General features: G+C 34.5%; 1 long non-coding RNA gene across 1 annotated transcript in view; it reads right to left on the reverse strand.

Moving 5' to 3' along the window:
* Positions 1 to 11,420, reverse strand: part of LOC140155177 (uncharacterized) — a 33,327-nt gene extending 21,907 nt beyond the window's left edge. The window contains exon 1 of the long non-coding RNA XR_011859353.1: positions 11,207 to 11,420. This is a non-coding gene — a long non-coding RNA (uncharacterized lncRNA). The remainder of the gene's footprint in view (positions 1 to 11,206) is intronic.
* Between the last annotated feature and the right edge of the window lie 10,007 nt (positions 11,421 to 21,427).

A 21,427-nucleotide genomic window follows, 5' to 3' on the forward strand; every position in this document is an offset into this window, starting at 1 on the left:
AGACCCGAGATGTCCCCTTGACCTAAAATGATAAACGATAAATCAAAATAAAATCACAATAATAAACATTATGATAACGAACAAGATAAAGGACTGCTCCTTGGAAAATCATGTTTAGAGATTAGTTTTTCTGCTGTGTAAAATGTCCTCAGTTATCCCGTTTTTTAAGTTTGTAAATGTCGTTCCACCAATATGTTAGGCTTTTGCACCCCGCCCCAAATAAAATGAAATAAAATTAATTACATTAAGGGGTACTACACCTGTGGTTAATTTAGTGACTATTTTGCATTTTTTTCTCAAAAATAATAACACACTGGTAACAAAAGTTATGTATATTATTGGGGCAAGGAATCCAATTACTACACAGAAATTTTAGTGACTCAAGACAAGCGGTTCAGTATATATGGTAGGAAATGAGGTACATCATAGCGGTACCTTATTTCTTATCATAAATAACGAACCACTTGTCTTGGGTCACTGAAATTCCAGTGTAGTAATTGGATTCCTTGCCCCTATAATATACATAACTTTTGTTACCAGTGTGTTATTAGTTTTTGAGAAAATGCAAAATAGACACAAATTTATCGAGGGGTGTAGTACCCCTTAAATAATATATAACATTGTTTAAATTTAAAATATAAATGCAGTTGTACATCCAGACACTAAACAAAAAGTATTGCAACATCGCTGAAAAAAGAAGAATTTTGGCAAACTGTAAAAGTTGATTAAGGCTAATCAATGGGATATAGGTGTCCACTGTGGTGACATTGTGCGCGCGCATTCCAGTGCTTACACTGGCGGAATGGCGGAAACCTGTTTGAACGCAGAGAGAGAAAAAACATTAGCCCACAAAATGTCAAGGTGCCTTAAAATGGTCATCAAATGGGTTGATTGGTTCCTGCAACGCATCAGGAAAATGGTGGTGGGAGAATGATTCACCGATGTATCAGATGGAAGAGATCAACAACAACCTTAGAAGATTATACGGGTCTCAGATAAAAGAAATATCATGCGGCTACCCCCATGTGACCTTGAATCACACTAAACCATTGTTGGGTGTGTTCATTATTTGCGTAATAGTACATCCTTTTTTGAGTAACCACGTGACTCCAAACATATCTCATTCTCACATCCCTTGCAAGGCGTCGGCCATCATTAACTGGGTTTTTTTTTCATTTTAGCAGTAGCACCACTTCCGTACAACTTTCTTCTGTAACAATTCCTCCTGATTTGGCGACCATTTTAAAGGCATATGGACATTTTGTAGATGTATATACATTCCTCCCTCTCTGCTTCCACCATTGCAAGCACTGGAATACGCGCATGATATCACCATAGATGACACCTTCCAGCCAATTGATTTTTTTTTCAATTATATCATGCAAAGAACATTGCCATCTAGTACGCAATGTGCCATCGACGAGATATTGGATGACTGTTCAACGTACAGTTTGGTGAATTCTTCATTTTTAGCGATAATCCAGATTTGTAAACCCCAACTGCATTTTCTTTGGATTTTATTTCAATATTTCTCTTGTGTTCGCAATTTAAAAGGAGAGCAATTCTTTGTTGATCCAGCGGGGTACACGCACGCAATACTGTGCAGTCGCGCAATTTGAATGGAACACAGATACGCTACGCCTACTCGACGCTTACTTGCACGCGCGGTGCAAACTATGGAAGCACTGATTTCACATTGAAACCCAGTGGTCAAAATTCAGTGGCGTATAGCGTCATAGGAGAACGGGGGCACGTAATCGATCTGAGATTTTTAACAAATCCCACACAGGAAATTTGCCGAAAAACGGCTCATGCGCCCCTCCCCCCACCACCACCATCAGACCCGGTGAATTTTGGAAAACGGTTGCCAAAAATCACTTTCTCCACAATTATTGTTTTTTTTTGTAATGTCTGCTTTAAAGTCTTAATGTACGATCTTATAATATGAATTTGGTTAATTTTTTTCAAACCTGATTTTTTGGCATATTTGTAATGTTTACACATGTCACAACTTGCACCTAAATGGAATCAGCCAAATTTCTTGTGTTTGTAGGTAAACAGAGCAAGTTCGACATAAAGTCATAATTCAAAGAATTATGACTTTATGTCCTCCCATAGAACTGCGTGTTAAACGGCCAAAATAACAAGCAGTGTTTCTTTCACTTTACCTCGTTATTTCAGCTCAAAATTAATAGAAAACATTCCCGATAATTATTACTAGTATTATTTCAGCATTTTGAGTATATAATGACAAATTTAAAATTTGAAGGAAATCGTACATTAAGCCTTTAATGTGTACTTATGTATGTATTGCGTGAATGATTTTACTACATATTTGCAAGGTCACGGATATCATAATATAATTATTATTATATCTATTTAACTATGTAGGGTAAACAAGGTTTAACGTCTGTTGACCCATCCTTTCCCGCTCGATTAAACAAGCTAGCGTAGTATATTGACAACTTTGTAACTAGAAATACATCAAGAAAGGACAATAACTGTGTAGATTATTCTCATAAAACTTCATATTCTGTCGACACCGAAACCTTTTGTGTTTTCTTCATGTATTATTAAACGTGCTAAAACAAATATCAAACTGATATTACTATTTTGTGAGATAAAAGTGGAAGATACAAAATATAAATTGAACTTAATAAAGCGTGTCATTAGAGATTGCACGGAGTGCGTAGATACTCTCTAATTTATTTCAGATTCTCGTCTTACTATGATGCTAAATGTTGTCAGATCGGGTGTTCTCTCATGTATACAAATATTAAGGTTCAGTATGCTATATATATATATATGCGTTAGTTACCAGTTCCGCCTTGGCTTCTGTTAGAACTACATTAAGGTTAGTAACTATTTTCAACTGTTGCGATTTGGTTGTTCGCAGCATCCTGTGAGCTAGTAGTGAGCTTGTAGTGAACTTTTTATTTCATACCGAGCGTGTAGAAGGATTTAAATATCACAGATATATTTTTGTAAGTCCCGTGGTTCTTGAGTTATGTTGTAAAGATAGCTGAAACCACATCACCTTCGTAAAACGTACATAACTTACTAAAGTATTAACAACAATAAATCAAGCAAGTTTTCAAAGTATATGATTTGTAAACTGAACTTCTGTAAAACATATTGAATTAGACAATGAAAATCAATCTTTTTGGTTACTTCAACCAACAATACTTAGTCAACCCTTAAACATGTACACTCGCTTAGCTTTGGGCAGATAGCATTCCGTCAAGTTGAACAATGGGTTAACTTGGTTCGACCACATTGTGAGAAACCCAGCAGATTTTACTGACGATTATAATCCAGAAGCTTTTAAAGCTTCTCCCATGTAAGGATATATTTTAAAGTATATTGAACGTACCTCAGGGTTCTAAATTTGACATTATGTTTCACCTGGGTTACTCACGTGCAGGGATAGTAATTAAGTAACAAAAGCACTTGACTTTGCTATAGTACAACACATTTCACGCGCCTAGCGTTGTTAGAATTATACAATATTGAGTAGACGGTGCGTCTGAGTGACTAATGGGTTCCGGTCAGTTGACAGTGTTTCCATACAAAGTAGTCAGATGATTGGCTATCCTACCGACACCATTTTAGACAGAATAACTACATTTAGCAGCTGCATCTGTTCCTGAACATTAATTGCAGACACTTTTAACCGGAATTGTTCAACAGATCGCTTTGAATCTCAATGTGCGTTCTGCAATTTCTTATTTTGATCGTAACATCCCAATAACGCCATCTACGTCAAAACAAAGAGGCTCAGTAAAAGCTTTCATTAGTTCGAGTTCGAGTATGTCATTATGTTTTGCAGATAAGCCATTGTTTGAGGGCAATCGAATGTCAAAAACACCTTATCTTTCAAGGTGTGACAAGTCCAATTGTATGTTCTCAAGTAAACCAACGCAACGAGTTTAAATCACCAAATTTCATGCCAATATAGAATCAGGGTAATCGTGTGTCTCGCAGTTGGTGATGAAGTAAATTAAGCTTAAAGATCAAAGTTTAACATATCGCAATACAATTACAGCTCGTCAAAAGTAGTTTTGCAGCTTCGAAGCTTTTTAAATTCATGATAATGGAGCTCCCTGTTTCTTTCAATTTTTCCATTACAGTAAACATACCTAATTGAGCTTAATTTCTATCATTATTTTTTATGGTACATCTTTTGGGCAAAGCATTTGGCGAAACTTTTAATAATTTGCAGCCGGAATATGGACCTCCAAGATTTAATGGAAAAAAAAGAATATCATTTATTATGACCCTTTCTTTAATTAGCTATTTTTCTATGTATCTATTTACAGTATATTGTGCTTATTATTTATTTGCTATTCATTGTACAGGCTCGAGAGAGGCCATCGGGCCAAAACGTTAGTGTGAAATAGGAGTTTTTGTAACATCTCGTGATAAATCAACGATATGATACTCAAAGTGGAGACCATTAATTGGCCATTGTACAATATATTATATGAGACATTATTCTACAAGTCCTGTGTGTACTAATAAGCTTAAATAGCATCAATCTTCCATTGTCCGTAGTTACGCGTAATAGACATTTTAATTGGCGTGTCAAATTAGATTCAAATTAATTGAAAACTCACGATGAGGATGAGGATTGCAGATGCTTCCATAAACAATAAATAATCATGCTTCTTCTTTAAGGGTGTGTAAGGGGCAAACTAAAAGTACTGGTACATGGAGAGGGGAAATCACAGCGCCAGATAATATGACCACGCCAACTACTGCGAATGTGTATTTATTTTGGTAAGCATTTTGCAAATCGAAGTAATATATATCCGCGCATGATACCAGACCATTTTTTTTCGCCTTGTCCGTTTTAAATTCAAGACGCTCTGAATTATATTGCTATATCATTAAACATTCGAAATGAACTAACTGTTCACTTCTTATGCTTATAACTTCCCAGCAAACACAAACACGTTTTAAAAACGTTTTAAATAAGTTATAGTTTGGCTTTTGGTTTAGGTAAAAACGTTTTAATAACATTAAAATGTCGGGTTATATAAAGGTCATGATAACGTTTTAAAACGTTTTGTATGAAAACACACTACAACAATATTTTTAAATGTTTTCAAAAAATGTTATTGTAAACTATTTTTGTAAACATTTTTGCCAAATATTGTGTCAATACTTAAATAACATTATGTCAAAATGTTTGAACCCAGCAAATACAGAAATGTTCTTAAAATGTTTTTTTTTTCAAAACCTTTTAATAACATTTAAATGTCGGGTTATATAAAGGTCATGAAAACGTTGTTAAAACGTTATTGAAAATATTTTGGGCTAACATTTTTCGCAAAATATTTTTTCAACCTCAAAATAACATTCTGTTTAGAATGTTTTGTATTAAGTTTTCAAGAATGTTTTTGGAATGTTAGTAAAACGTTTTTATACCCTTTATATAACCCGACATTTAAACGTTTTCTGTAAAACATTTTTGTTTGCTGAGCAGTAGATTATCAAAAATGTTTTTAAAGTTATGAAAACGTTTTATACTCTTAATATACCCTTTATATAACCCGACATTTAAACGTTTTCTGACAACCTTTTATAACCTTTTGCGAATGATGTCGAAAACGTTTTGTGTTTGCTGGGTTATCTCTTGTTGTGTTTGACATCGTTTTCTTACCGTTCTCTTAACGGTTGTTTGATGTGATCATTTATTAATTTTTCATGCTTCTCGGGTTATATAAAGGTCATGAAAACGTTGTTAAAACGTTATTGAAAATATTTTGGGCTAACATTTTTCGCAAAATATTTTTTCAACTAAAATAACATTCTGTTTAGAATGTTTTGTATTAAGTTTTCAAGAATGTTTTTGGAATGTTATTAAAACGTTTTTATACCCTTTATATAACCCGACATTTAAACGTTTTCTGTAAAACATTTTTGTTTGCTGAGCAGTAGATTATCAAAAATGTTTTTAAGGTTATGAAAACGTTTTATACTCTTAATATACCCTTTATATAACCCGACATTTAAACGTTTTCTGACAACCTTTTATAACCTTTTGCGAATGATGTCGAAAACGTTTTGTGTTTGCTGGGTTATCTCTTGTTGTGTTTGACATCGTTTTCTTACCGTTCTCTTAACGGTTGTTTGATGTGATCATTTATTAATTTTTCTCACAAAACATTATATAATGTTAAATTTTATGCCTGAATAATACCACCAACTATCACACTAATAACCTGTATAATATTTTGTAGCAAATTTAAACATAGATTTTTGTTTCTATATCAAATTATTCATCTTTTTCTGCTTTTTTGTGGAAATTTTTATTCTATAAAATATACAATTATGTGCAAATTGAGGGCGCTATTTACATATATTTTTAATTTTTTTGAAAATTACCTTGTCATTTTGCTGATGTTCTAATAGCACTATACAAGTGTCTGCCCCTTGTGCCATCATTGCTCAACTTTTCTTTAAAATGATTCCGTTTTACATGCCATCAAACAACCGTGTTTTAGATTTTTCATTCTGTATACCAAATGACTTGGGTTAATCGTAGAACTATCCTTTGCACTCATTTTGATACAAATTTTTAGTAGTACATTATTCGGACCATGAAACATCAAGGGCAGAGGTGTTGGTGAAGTCGACCATATGTTCCTATAATATTTGCTCTTGTGAAATTTATGAAATTGTTATTTTACTGGATATAGATTCTTAACTCGGAAATATAGTAAAAAATGCTTTGTCAATCCCATGTGAATAGGAATTTTAGCCCAAAATCAATTTCGTTCTATACTTTTGTGTATGTCCGGGGATCCATTACATTATGACGTCCTGGCAACATCATGTGGAAAATGTTTGTACTTATTTTAGTATCACTGGAAAGAAGAGACTCATATCCACACCACGTACAACGTTATAGGACCAGGGGGTTTCAGCAATAACCCGCCCCCTTCGTATGACGTAAGATGCCTCGGTATAAAGCCCGGGTTTAGAGCTAGGGTTATACTAACGCGATTGTGGGCAACTGGATTATTTCTTAGTTATGATTACGATGTGGGTTCTCGCATGTATACACATTTTAGGCTTCAGTATCTATGCCTGAGTTACCACTGCATTTATAGTTTGACTTTAATTAGGACTCCATTAAAAAATTATAGTTAATTTGGTTTGGGCAGACCACCAAAAGCATTACGTCAATTTGAACAACGATTAACATGGTCGGTTCGACCATCTTGTATGTACAGACGTGAGAAACCCACCAGATTTCCCGACGAGTATGGTCCCAGAAGCTTTTAAAGCTTCTTTCGGTCGTTAATTTGACCTTATACAATGTAGTTCACCTACTCACGTGCAAAGATTATAGGTTAATAAATGCGTAATAATAGTTGGGAGTGAAATTGTACCAAATAAATGCACGGTACTGAGATGTTGATGCGTCAAATGCAGGAGCCCCGCATGTGCATTATTTTGTATTTCTCGAGCAACAAGTGATAGCATTTATTAAAGATGAGTAACCTGATCTGCAGCTTCATCCTACCGTTTTTTCCTATCAAAATAGAGATTTTGGCATCAGAAGAAAGCTCGTATTTTTTTCATAATCCCAGAGAAATTTTAGGCCAAAATTGCAATTATATTCAAGTTTCAAGTTTCCAGTTTATTTATTTACCATCATTTATCAAATACAAAAAGTATAATATGTGAGTAATGAAATAAAGATGGAGGGTAATCCAATTAGGAGCACAGCTCGAGAAGTATAATTGGTTGCCCTATTTAAATCATGTACATAAGTTTAGGTGTAATGAATGAGAAAGTGGTAGCCAATTCATCGCCAATTGTGGTGTACCACACATATTGTTCTATGGGCCATAGACTTCTCCGTAGTCCACTTGCCCATTTTGCATACTCTGGCTATTACATTATAAGCATAAAACTCTGATTTGTATTAATTTGTGTGCAATTGATAGATTTTCACATCCGATCTTTTCAGTCACCGTACTCCCTCTGTTTGTTAGCTTCCCAAGTGGATTTTTTACTCGGGCTTTCGCAAATAAACTGGTAGATTCCAAAATCAGACTTTTTCAGTATTAAAGTGAGCCATTATGCAAGATATGTTGCATTCAATAACATAAGTATACTTTGCTTTTACTGTCACTAATTATATAAACTCTTTAAGACCATTACTATTAATTATAATACACATCAGTATAATTTCGAGTTCCAACAGGATGCGTTCATCATGATTAATAATAACATATTTTTGTTTATCAAAATTCGACTATGGCATAGTCTATATGGGCCATTGCGAAGCACATTTTTACTTCTAACATCAAAAGGGCTAGAGCAATTTACCTCAAAATTTGGAAATTGGATTATTTACAGGCCTCAATGTGAGGTGCAAAACACAATACAAAAATATCTGACCGCCTACCTTTAACCTACTAAGGGACAAGTATATCGATATGCTTGAGCTAACTGCATACAACCACTACACTGCCAGGCAAAAAACAATACCAGGCAATGAAGTCAGAAGTCAACAAATCTATAGAGATCAACGTTTAACGCGATAAAAATGACATTTGTGGATTTTTCACACTATTGATTGATTGAAACAATAGCCCAATAAGCACCATTTTTGTAGACCCATGTGAAATAATAAAATATCAGTACAAAATGTATTTGCTCCAGATTTTGGTATTTTTCTTTCCTATCTTTTTGAGCAAAACTTAAACATGTGCCATAGACCATCTTAGATTGTTTTAACAATAAAAGACCGACGACTGAATTATTAATTGTTAAGTATTCAGTGATTTTTTGCACGTCTATTTGTATGTATTCAAAGAAACAATAATTAATCTTTACAAGGCCTTATATCATAAGATGTCAGAACCTTGGGAAGGTCATTTGCCAATAAGTCATCTTTTAAATCAGCTAATATCTACAGACTCATAATAAAAGTGTTTGCATTGCAAAGAACACACTTGATTACTATAAACAAATAAAATGCACGTGCATTCAATATCATGACTTACACCACACGTAATTATTTACGCTGTATGCCACAACCAATAGCAGAATGTTTTACGCTTGTTAGACTGCCTTCAAAATTAATAAACCTTTGACTAGGGTCCATGAGCGTTTTGTTGAGCCTTTAAAAAAGGATACTCAAGCAAGATACACTAAAACTAATATTAACTGGATTTACTATTGGCGATGTAATTTTCAGTTGCGTTTCGTTAATATAAACTGAGCTCAAAAAGAAACTTATAATTTTTCACAAGGTCATATCTTGAAATCCTGTCCATCAAATTGAACCAAAATTACACACAGGTTTACTTCAATACTCTACTCTTAACACATGTCAGTAACCAAGCAGTTATCCAACTGACACAACAGCAAAATGCACTGACATGGAACAGCTTCCTGGACCACATTCACAGCCCAGCCCTGTTTCATGAACAAAGTGTATGAAAAGCAGAAAGCAGCACCGTTTTATCATCTGTGCAAGGATCTTGTGTGCATTCTCACAGATTTTTTGTGCTGGGTGCCAAATTTTGGGCTGTAAAAGTGGAGGAAGCCCAGGAAGCTGTCCCATGACAGTGCATTTTGCTGTTGTGTCAGTTGGACAACTGCTTGGTTACTGACATGTGTTTCGAGTAGAGTATTAAAGTAATCCTGTGTGTAATTTTGGTTCATTTTGATTGACACTATTTTAAGATATGACCTTGTGATTCACAAGTTGTAAAAAATTATAAGTTTCTTTTTGAGCTCTGTTTATATCTAAAGTTTCATGAAATAATGTTTTAGATGATTATAACCTTGACCGCCAAATTCAAGTTTGGAAAAAGAACTATATCTTAAAAATCCAACATACCTAAATAGCAACTTTAGTAGATATACTCCAATCAGCTACTTATTTTTATTGGAAAATATGATTTCTTCCTTGAAATTATGCAGAAAAAAACCAGAAATTAATTTAATTTGTAGTCGGTTAAAATAGTGTTAAAAATCAATGTCAGTAAAACATAATTTAAGGTCATGATTCAAACATATTCAAGCCTTATTGTACCCTTCATAACTTTCGACTCCACATCTCAGATAGACAGTTCGCAAGGCTATATTATCCTTTAAGTCGGAGCAGTGCGTGAGCTAGCGGTTTTTGTACTCAAAGCCCACACTCACAGCGAAAGGTATAGGTTTTATACGTGAAATCTCAAGGCTCATTGTAATGGGGTTTATTTCAACCCATATGCATGATTTTCCTGGGAGTGGGATATAGCGAAAACTTTGGCCTATCATTTGTCATAAACTGCAATACATATGAAAATATAAATGGGACCAGTAGTTTCCTTGACTCATTTCCAAACGATGTATTGCAAAAATGTAGGATTTTATTAAGCAAAATTACCAAAGACTGAAGGCTCTGACGCACCTTAAGAACTTAAAACACCTTTCGTTATTGAATGCATATTTAAACTTATTTAAAAAGGTCTGAAGAAGTCACTGTGGAACACATCTACCGGCGCTAAACTTTTTTTTTTAAAGCTGTGGACATGAAACAGGGTTTTTTATGATTTACGTTTAAGCATATATGCTGTGGGCATATACAATGATCCATATGGATCGTGGAATGTACTTAAATGTAATTAATCGCAAATTACATGCCCCGTCATTTCCTTTTCATAGTGAGCGGTATTATCTAAAGGATACTACTCATAACTATACCATTGTCATGCCATTATCTACCCTGTTATGCTTCATCTCATTTTTAATAGTGTTTATGATTTATACCATCGAGCATCGAAAAAGGATTGTGTTTTTATACGCTTGTAATCCAATATCAAAAATGTAAAGGTATACCTATAAATCATTATAAATGGGAGAAATTTATATATATATTGACATCGACTCATCGGGACTCAACCTCGCGGACCAGCATGCATGGATTATATATTCTACTCCTCAGTCAAAAAGCAATTTCTACAAATTGGCCTTTTTGCGAAGATAATTAATGTTTTCGAATAAAATTGGCGCACACAAACTGTTTTTTTCCTTGAGCTATATATTGACTGTGATCCGTCCTTTTTATACCAGTTACTGCGAACTTTTTCATTCAAATTAACCTAGCATTGGGCTCGTTTATGATTAGCGATAATCCCCTACCCTTAAAACACTGTCATTATCATCTCTACATAAACGCTTATACACTTACCTTAACCACTACCCTATAATCAAACTCCTTTTGTATAATCCACAATATATTTGTTTTCCTCCGAATCTATTCCAGTCTTGGTTTTCGTTCTGCGCTCGTTAAGAAATAAAAAAACTGCTGTTAGTAGTTATCCACTAGGATGCGCAAACCAGAATAGCCTGAACGTCGGTTTTGTCATCTACATTATAGCGTCACCAACATAAAAATCTCTCTCACCAGAGAACCACGGATCCAGCTATGGATCACAACGAGTTTGAGCTAATTAATATTCATATGGCTGACTAGGCTGGCATCACTGGTTTGTACCAAGAGTATGGTGATACAACTGCTTGTTAGGGCGTCAATGAATGGTCACAACCAAAATTGACGTAATAGTCCATGTTGCTCCATGAAACGTCATCATTTCTGGTACTACCTAGTGGTGAGGTTCGTTGCTTTAGGGGGCAATTTCCACTAAATATGTGAGACATTTGATTTCAGTAAGACAGGATGCAAATGCCACTTGATTAGGTTTTCATTAGCAACGTTGGGCAAAGAATGATGATAAGAGTATTTCAGTTTATGATCATACATGCATTTTGATCATTTTGTTTGTTTGTTTGTTTGTTTGTTTGTTTGTTTGTTTGTTTGTTTGTTTGTTTCTGGTTGAGTTTTGTTTTTAGGTTATCTTGTAAACATTACAAATAAAAACACTTTTTAAAGCTTTCCGATCGATATTATGTGATATTATGCTTAACTTAAAATAAATCATATTCATAGTTGAAAATAATAAACTTTACATCAGCACTTCCCTGTTTACATCAACAATGACCTGGTTTAGTAAAGTAAAAGTGGCGGACTTTCTTTCTTTTTGATTAAGGTTCAAATCTCATGATTTTATAAAACAGAATTTCACAAAGATTTTTCTAGTGCATCTTAAAATGCTTTTATGGAGCGCATCTCCTAGAATGCCCAAGTGAATTATTTTTTGTTCTCGGGAAAGAGCTCTAAATTGAACATTACCCAATCACTTAAAAATGCGTTTTCAAAAACATATTCTATAGACATGATTTTGCTAAGTATGACACTTTTGTATGTAAAGACAGTAAGGTTGTTCATCTTTTAAATATAGAGGTATAAACTTAAAGCATGACAACGGATAATTCGTAAGGTTGGGTTATAACTTAAGCAGCATTGCCGCAAAACCAAACTATGAAAATAAAGCTAATGCACTCTTCAGTAATACAGTGTATTGCTGTATGCATGGTAATGTGTTTTATAGGGATTGGATTCTAGCTGTTGGCGATACATAAGAACAATGATCTTTGAAATTGTTAGAAAGGCAAGATACTGTTTCTATTCCAACCAAATATTCGCTTTTTATCTTATTTAGAAAGTTGTGCTGAGCATCAATATTTGAATAAATAATAATTATCTGTGGTTGTATTTTTAGCATTCTAATGTAAAAACAAAATCACCTCCTCGACATTTTTCAAATCAAGTACCATGTACTCTTTGTATGTTTATAGGTAATAATAAACTGCATCGCTCCACTTATTTATAGCGAGACACATTCTTAATTTGTTTTTTTAAATGCAAATTTATCGATCATGTTTCAGCTAAAAATCAGAATGAAACCGAGCATCAAATGACATCGATAATGATTAAAAACAAATGCAGTAACTCGTAAGTTTAACGTTAAATGTTTCATAGTTTCCTTATTTCATTAGCTATACTTAACATGTGATCCTGGGATTGCCAGCAATTGTGATTGCCTTTTGAACACATCGGCATACTTGTTTTTTCCACATCAAAGATTATAATAACATTACATGAAGGCACTCATACAGGTTTCCAGCATACCACTTATTTTCTAGGACGAACACCAAATCACAGACTGCTATGAACAGTCTGTCTATTCTGAAGAGTCTTACACCATATCTACGTTCACTCAAAACTACACGACGCCACTCAGTTTACTTATCATCGCTTACTGCTGGTACATCAGTCATAAAGATTAACATAGGCGAGACAGATTAAAGAGGGTTCGCCAAGTCATTTTCATTACCTTCTTCTGTTTATTTAACGAAACCGTGCAAATACGTGTCGGCATGTTACCTTTAATCATTTATGGAGTTCAAGTTAGTTTAAAAATATCATCGAAAGGAGTGCTAAGTAGTGGTACATGAAAGGAGTCCTCTAACAAGAGTCGTCACTGCGCAGTGCGCGCGCCTCACCAGACGTGACTTGCACATTGAAGATCTACGCATCGACGATATGGTTTCTTCGCAAAGGATATCAAAATGGCCAATTGTCTGAAATTTGGTGCGACTTAAAAAGATGCTGCGTGAATTAATGTGTAAAAGGATAAATCTAGGGTTGAGAGCCAGAAAGCCACAATTCACAATCACCTACTTCCACAAAATGAGCAGTCGCCAGGGCACTGTAGAAGATAGTCCATTAATCATGACAAAATTCACTAGAAAACAAAATACATTGTGGAGGAAATATTGATTTTTGAAGACCAAAGCAAAGAGCCAACTTTATGCTCATTTTGTGAGAGCTGGTCATAGTGAGTTACGGTTTTCTGGTTCTGAACCCTCGATGTTTCAGTGGGTATCAACCATACATAATGCTTTCCAATTTGAAAAGACCGCGATTAAGGCGGCTTCTGATTGATCGATGACACACGCTGATTGCCGCTCACTGCAGGTGAGTGGAACATGTAATATCACACCTTGTCCTTAATTTTCGATCATTCCGATTCGTGACACTGTAGCTATAATGAAAGACAGAGATAAAAAGACTAGTTCGCGTCTACAATTCTGACAACTAGACAGAAAATACCGTACTGCGCAGGTCGGTAACCAATCACGACGCGCCTTCTCCACACGTTCGTATTATTGATCATTATTTTTTGCTTCAAGTTACGACCACTCAAACTAGAGACTTTCTTTCTTTATTTATTTAAAGAAATGTATTTAGTGTCCTCAAACATGTCAAAAATATAAAAATGTATACTTACATTATATTCGTCATGGTTTAGAGTATGTCAAATATTTACATAAGTACCGTGCTATTTTATCAAAGAATTAACCTATTTTTTAGAAATACAAAATGAATATTCATTATTTTCGCTCATGAGCAGCTTTATGTGATAAATTATTCGTATAACCTAGTTACTCATACAAACTGTTTACACAATGGAAAGAAATGCCGTTTGATTATTCCAAATGTCATGTTGGTTAAATATGTTGTATTTATGCATTGACAAGACAAGTGAATTTCTGTTATCAGTCGATAAGCCTTGATTCCTAGGAGGATGACCAAAAGAAGTTGTCAAAATGTGCATTTGATTACTTTTCATTTCACCTTTATTTACGTTCTCTTTTGATCATTGATCACTTCCAGTAACATCATTGACATTGCAAGCGAGTCGAATCTATTGGGGGAACCTATAATATAGAATGGGATTATTTTGAAATTTTAAAACGCTTGAAATGTCACAAACAAATAAGCCTATGTTAATAAATAATATAAATACAAGCTAAAACCGTTGGGGTTCGATACTGAACCCCACAAAACTAACCGAGTATGTGGAAAATGCCATACGGCCGGGCGGTTTCATAAGTTGCCGGCTCTATCATGCCACTCACCACCTGAATATAGGTTCCCTCATATTATGAGTATTCTTACTTTTTTCTCCGTAATTTTAACATTTAACAAATGCATTATTTATATTCCGTTTTGATAATAACTTACTCTGATTCCAGTACTGTATTATGCACAGCTTATTGCATATCCTTATTTGTAGATTGTCTCCCGTGAACTTATACTATACATTCATTTCATTTATTTATTCATTCATTCATCTATTCATTCATATTTTATTTCCATAAAAACCAATACAATACAACAAGACATAAAAAGAAATACAAACACAATATGGAGGAAAAGGCTAGCAGACCAAAAAGGCCTGAAAGTTAGCGTTTCCCTAAAATCACATGAAATTACCAAAACAAAGCAACTTAATATAGCATAGCCAAAAGACAAGACAATGGAAGGAAAATGTTCTCAAAATGATTAATCATAATCATGCGCACAAAAACGTAATCCTCAATCTATTGACTGTTATAATGAAAGACAAAGATAAAGACAATTTATCGCGTCTGACGTCACCTGTCAATCAAACTCGAGCACGGTTTGTTTACAAGTGTCGTGATGATGACTTGCTGAACGCGGATTTATAACCGGTCGCCTTATTGTTGATTTTGCACCTTTCGACATGCAAACCATCTCAAAAGTTAGGGCTTTATAGTAAGAAACTTTCTTTGGTGAAGGCACCATGTCCACAATCCCTAGAAAAGCTGCTTTTTGCCTTGTAAAAGTACGAACTTTTCGCCATTTGCTGCTATTCCTTTTCTCCGATCAGCACCAGATAGATCGGTCATCCTTTTACGCGCTGATTAACCTGTGTAAACCAATCAAGGATCGTAATTGACAGTGACATCAGACGCGATAAATTGCATTTATCTCTGTCTTTAATTATAGTAATTTAGGAATTTAGATTTAATATCATTGAGATATTGCTTTTGTTTTAAGTGTACGGATACTTTTTGTGCGCAGTATAGATGAATTCAACGAGCCAAGTCATGGTCAGGATTTGGTCGGCCATTATTGGGTCCTCGCATGCACCAAACTGATGTTGTGAGTGCCCAATTGGGTGGATTAAACCCGCTTAAAATTCGATGTTAGATTCTTTTTGTGTTGTAAACTGTCATCATTCTTTTGTCTACGTGTAACACGGGAGATAGAATGCAGTTTAATATACCCTCCAAGGCCGCATCATTTCACATTTTAGGTGAGATAGAGCCGACGGGGACCCATCTAATGGCTGCCATTGAGGTTTAGGAATGCGTGAATTTGGATTCGTCTATAGTATATGTATTTAGATGTATGGTGTTTGTTGACAGATGCCATCTGAAAGGTTCTTTTTGGACATATCATGTTGTTATCATTAATTGGCAGAACTACTTTTGTTCAAGGTCATTGTACTTTTTAAAGCTTTTTAAAGTGAACTTTATGTGTATTTTGTAATATACAAGTTTAAACTTGTATACTACGAAATACACATAAAGTTCTCGAGAAGACATAAAGTTCTCGAGAAGTAGCATGATTACATCATCCCACGCCATTTCCTCTTCATTGAAAATGACCCACCTGTGGCGTGTATTTTTTATTTATACATGTTCGTCTGTATTTCCATTGAACTCGAAAGGAACGAATGCGAACGACAATGGAACACGGAGTGATGTGCGTATGTATATAGTTTGTTTCATCCACTAAACAAAGTAGCAACCAAGTTAGTTCCGCTGCTACAAATACTGCTAATAGCAAAATGTTGGGCCAGCTTGGATATGTGTTCAGATTAGACTGCCAAGCAATTCTGTGAAATGTAATTTGGAGGTTGTTCGTCTCCTTAATGACACTGTTCTACATCATTTTACCTCCTTCTTCCCGTCGTGTCTCTCTTTTTTCTCTCTCTTTCTTTCTTTATCTCACTCTTTCTAGCTCTATATATGGCCAAGTTGAACACAATGAGATCACAAAAGGTAAGCCAATACCTTTCAAAAAACAATACCAAAATTAACTATATTTTCTCTTTTTAAATAAAATGTTTTATGTCAAGTGCGTTTTCCGAAATGACACTTGAAGTTATTGCTCAAACTACAAAATGAATTCAACGGCGTGTATAACTGGATATAATTCAAGTACAAATGTATGATTTATATTGCTTTGATTAAATATGTAATGTTTATCGATGATGCTAATACAGTCAAAATGCAATTGTTTCAGGTCAATGCCAGTATGAGCAATAACAATAATCTATTTAAGCGGATTGAAAGAAGGTAAGCTCTGGAACAGTAAGACAACCTGCTTTCGCTCAATACGTCGTGTGTATCTGGATAATACCATATGAAAAGGTTTGACTACAAAAACGATTCTCTTATAAATGCATCTACGCACAATTTCCCCCTCGATACATCCAAGTGCACAGATATTTCCAGCACAGCGAGTCTATATAATCTCCACGCAGTCTGTGTTATACAACACGGTTTAGTGAATAGCATCATAAGATTTGTGTGAGATCTAGTGGAAAATAAACATAAGTGATTGTTTTTTGCCAAATCCTCAGTGTTCCCTCCATCCAATCAGAATTTTTTTTTAAATCGAACGAAAGCTAACACTTCCCCCAAAACACTTTTTTACATTAGGTCAACCGATAACGCAATTCAATGTTATAGCAATGTTATAATGTGGTAAATCTGTTGAAAAATATCTATCCTTACAATATTTTTCATATTTTATGTCATTAAATGAAAGAGCACTATTATATTGGCCATATACTAGCTATATTAGAATGAGCAATGTTCTGTATTGCGTCGGAATAACTTAAAGAGCAAAGGAAACATTTTGCTCAAGTAAAGATGGTCACACTTACTTTATTTTGAGTGAAGACGGATTCCGTTTCAGGCTGTACGAGTGAGTTTTGTTTTGTTTCGTTTTCATTCACAAAGCTGAAATTAACTTTGATTACTTTAGGTGTGCTATATCATATCAAATCAACATGTAATCTAAAGTTTTCCAAACAGTGAAACACTCCCAAAATTACGCTGATTTTTCTTTTGCAATCAAAACAAAGCTATACCTTTATGTATGTATGCAAGTGATGTGTGTTAACATTTCACCCCTTTAAAGTAATCTCTTCCGTGTGTCCATTTTCCCCACTGCTACCTTGAAACAAGATACAGTTCGACCAAACAAAAATCGATCAAGCACTTTTCCTTCTACCATTTTGCTGGTCATCGGAGAGATTTAGGTTTTAGTATAGAGAATTAAATGCTATAAGTGATTAACAATAATCCGTTTAGCAGGAAAGAATTACCCTTTGACTATAGCATTCGTATATTGTTTTATTAAAACTTGTCGTCCTTTAGTCAAAATCTGAAATATTATGGGTTTTTTTCATGTCACTGTTGAAATGCAAGGGAAGTGTATTGCAGCTGTAAGGGATAAACATTAAAGATGACTGGTGAGTATGTGTATTGAAACACTTTAACAAAAATGAAATGTAATCGCAATCTAAATTAATTTTCATAGATACAGAGATAGATGAAAACCAATTTGTGCTGGTCATTCTTAATTTCAGATATGAGGAGACCTGCATTTAAATGTGGTCTAAATACCCAGGGGTCCTGTGTTCAAATCCTACCGGAGAGAAAGAATAGATTGAGTGCATAACATTAACCTCGAGTACTAAGTAACTTTCTTTCTTTTAAATGGTCACTCCGTGTGGAGACCACTTGTGTCCTAATGGGACCAGACTTAAACCAAATTCTGTTTATTTGATTCTTCTCTAAAATTTCTTCAATTAGATAAAATCCAGACAAAGATAATTAATATACATTATGTTTGTCAAGCAAACTAATGTGTGACACCGTATTTGTATTTACCACTGTGTGTTTATTTATATTTTTTGTATATTATTCGATAACAAGCATAATGTGCCTATTAACGAGTTGCTTGGACAAAAACGAATTTTTAAGGTAGTTTGTTATACTTTTTCATTGTGTTTCTTTTAATTTACACAGATATTTATAAATTAAAAGAAAAAAATTAAAAATTAAAAAGGTTTACATAACTTGTCCGAGCAATTCGTTAATAGGTATTATCGAAATTTTACGGTATAGCACTTTACAAAACTTAGTTGGATAATATTTTCGAGTATTCTGTAAATGATTGGTCCTGGCTGACTGATATTATTGGCTTTAAATATTTCTCGCTAAGTTCTCGCTAAATTTTGATCGTGACGGTTTGGTGTTGTGACGTAAAGCCATTGTTAATGTTAGTTTACTATATCATAACACGATGTAAGTTCGCATCGTAAATGGCAATTAGATTAATTAGATGAATTGAATCAATTTAATAACAAACGTTACGTGTAAGTGTCAACAATCAATTGATGCAAGTTAAAGGTTATAGTAATACGGTTTGCCCGTTAGGGCATTCACATACAGCTCTGTTATGAGATGTTATTTTTTAATTACTATTCGTTGATTACTATGTTTTTGTGTTTTTTCTTTCTTTCTTTCTTTCCTTTTCTTACTTTCTTTCTTTTGTTCTTTCTTTCGTCATTCTTCCTTTTGCTTTCTTTCTTCGTTTTTTTCTTTATATTTTCTTTATCTATATTTAATTCTTATCTTGTTCTTCACTCTCCTACTGTTTTGATTGTGCTGCTAGCTGCTACTTCTGGTATAGTTCTCGTCGGCGTCGTTCTCGTCAAAATTATGAAATCGTATTATTTCTGTACAATTTGCATCATGCTGTGCAACTTTTATTATATAAAAATAATCCATAAATATCCCTAATATTGTGAATTTTGCTTCATTCTAGAAAGTGTTCTGGGGGAAAGCTGTGATTCCCTTTACACATGTATGAAACTAATCACATTTAGCATTGGATAACAGTACCTAGAGCTAGCTAGTGGTTTTGAAAACAGTAATGTTCAACCACTTTGAAATCTTGCCAGCAGGCGAGCTCGTGTTTCACTAAAGTTTGAAAACAAAATTTCACAAAAAGTCACAAAAGTCACCAAGAGCATTTCATAGTTGGAATAACAATTTCATATTCTTGATCACATTTACATTCAGTAACAAATTACGTGTTTACGTGAATTCTTTAATTTTCAATAACTTGCATCAAAAGTCTCTCTAAAATACAAAAACATAATCAGGTGGTTTATTCTATTTACATATTTTAATACCTGCATCTTTGAAATCTCGTAAATCCTTTTAGTTTCATTAAAAGCAAATTCAGGATAATCCATGCAACAACAAAATATTCAAGTTCTTTGCGATACACATAAGAGACTTCCTTTTCCTATTAGAAGATGGGTTTCACGTGACGGGAAGCCAATGAAGCTCTTGTACGATTGGAGTGTAATGTCAAGGTTTTCTGGGGTTGGTAACCGCGCGAGTTTATGTATTTTTATGTATTGTATTTTGAATATTTTGGATACGGTGCTCTCCCTCGTGGTGGACCATAGAGAAATGACAGACGAAAGTAGAAATGCCCTGATGAATGTTTGTGGTCTTCTTTATCTATGCCATTCCAAAATTGATCTGGTTCAGTATTCAAATGATTCCTTTTATATTTGTTCTTTGTGTGTAGGTTTTGTCGATATAATACTATCTTCGTTAGATTTGGATATTAGCCAGGTTTATCAGGTTTATCAGAGGACATCGCAATATCTGTTTGCACTATAGCAGCCCATTTAGGGCATATGTGATGGAAAGTATGTCCCGGGTTCTGCTATCTCACAGTGCTGGTCACTGAATTGCTATAAATTTCATCTCTTTTCCCTACGGTATTTTCCAGTCTGATCTCTCATTCTGTCTCGCCTTTTAATCTTTCACTCTCGATCAATACACGCTATTCTAGAAAGAAACTATAATAGCTCATATAGATTCCGCAAGTATTCAGATTTTACGCGGGACAATATCATAAACGTTAACATGATACACCAATGCACCAGACTGTTTAGCTGTTACTCAATTTTATTGTTACCCCGGTACGTATAGAAAGCACATTCCCGGAGCACATTACATTTGTTATTCTGCATAATAGAGTCCCAAATTCAAACGTCGCATTATTCAAATTGACCTGTGGCTCAGATAATCGATATAAACTTAAGCTTATGCCCCATGTATCTACCTCCGGATTTTAGGCATGCTGAACCAGTAATCAGAAAAACCCGGTCTTGGGGCAACCTTCGAGCGTGCTTTACCTCTTTTTCTCGCCGTTTTCTTGTTTTTTACTCTCGTCAAATATTATAATATATGAAGGCATTTATACAGGTTTCCAGCATGCCACTTATCTTCTAGAACGAACACCAAATTACAGACTGCTCTGAACAGTCTGTCTGCTCTGAAGAGTCTTATAACATATCTACGTTCACTCAACACTACACGACGCCGCTCAGTTCACTTATCATTGCTCAGAACTGGTATATAAGTCATAACGATTAACATGGGCGAACAGCCAATTCATTTTCACTATCTTCTTCTGCTTGTTTTAACAGAATCATACAAATGAGTGTCGGCAGTTTGTCTTTAATCATTTATGGAGTTCAAGATAGTTTAGCAGTACATTGCAGATCTACGCATCGATAATAGTGTGGTT

Source organism: Amphiura filiformis, chromosome 6, assembly GCF_039555335.1.
Source record: "Amphiura filiformis chromosome 6, Afil_fr2py, whole genome shotgun sequence".
Classification (NCBI taxonomy): domain Eukaryota; kingdom Metazoa; phylum Echinodermata; class Ophiuroidea; order Amphilepidida; family Amphiuridae; genus Amphiura; species Amphiura filiformis.